Raw genomic sequence first — 934 nt, 5'->3', positions numbered from 1 at the left:
CCAGTTTGTGCCCATTGCCCCTTGTCCTGTCACTGGGCTCTACCAATTTGGTTTTGCTTTGATCCTCCCTGACTGGACTCAGGGTCACAGTCTCCCATCCTGTTTGGTTAGCTCTTGTCTTTCAGAACTGTCTCTACCTGTTTACTTGTCCCGATCCTGCTGCTTTCTGTAACCACCTACTTACCCATTTGATCTCCACATAGGATTTCCTTTTGCAACCTGGTGCTTTATTTTAAAACTAATTTCCCAGACACTTGCCTGTATAATTTTCTTTCTTTGTACCTTATAAATTATTTCAAAACCATTCTTGTTGAGGAAGAACTATCCCGTTTCTCTCCCATTTCATCTACCAGACTGCACTCACAACTTTGGTCATTATTTAAAGGGGAGACTGTCTTTCACTATTTAGGTGTGTTTGCCTTACTGTCCTTCTCTGTGTCTTTTACCAGCACTCTTAATCCTTTCTGCTTATTTCCAGCTCTTTTTAAATCTTTTTTCTCTCTCCTTTCAAGTATTTTCCTTTTCAGTTCTGTCTTTTTTATAAGAATACCTTTCAATTCCAGGCTTGTGGTGGAGGTCAGAGTTTCCTGGACTTCTCTAATAACAATTTTTTTTCTTTTTATTTTTCTTTTTTTTTTTTCCCCTCCCTCTTGTTTCTGAACTTAACAAGCACATTTCCTCACCAGGCTCCAGTCCTTTCTTTCCTGGACTGTCTTCTACCAGTAGTTAAAAACTTTACAAGGGAGATGATCCTTCCCCTCTACTCAGTCCTGACATGTGGAGTGCTGAGTCCAGTTCTGGGCTCTCCAGTACAAGAGAGAGAGATGGAGTGACTGCCTTGAATCCAGTGAAGGGAAACCTCAGGGTTATACATGTCTGACGGGAGGATGCAAATTAAACAGAGCCAGACTTTTCTCAGTGGTGTCCAGTGACA

Source organism: Antrostomus carolinensis, unplaced genomic scaffold (assembly GCF_000700745.2).
Source record: "Antrostomus carolinensis isolate BGI_N321 unplaced genomic scaffold, ASM70074v2 scaffold31589, whole genome shotgun sequence".
NCBI lineage: Eukaryota > Metazoa > Chordata > Aves > Caprimulgiformes > Caprimulgidae > Antrostomus > Antrostomus carolinensis.
This window is presented reverse-complemented; position numbering follows the sequence as displayed.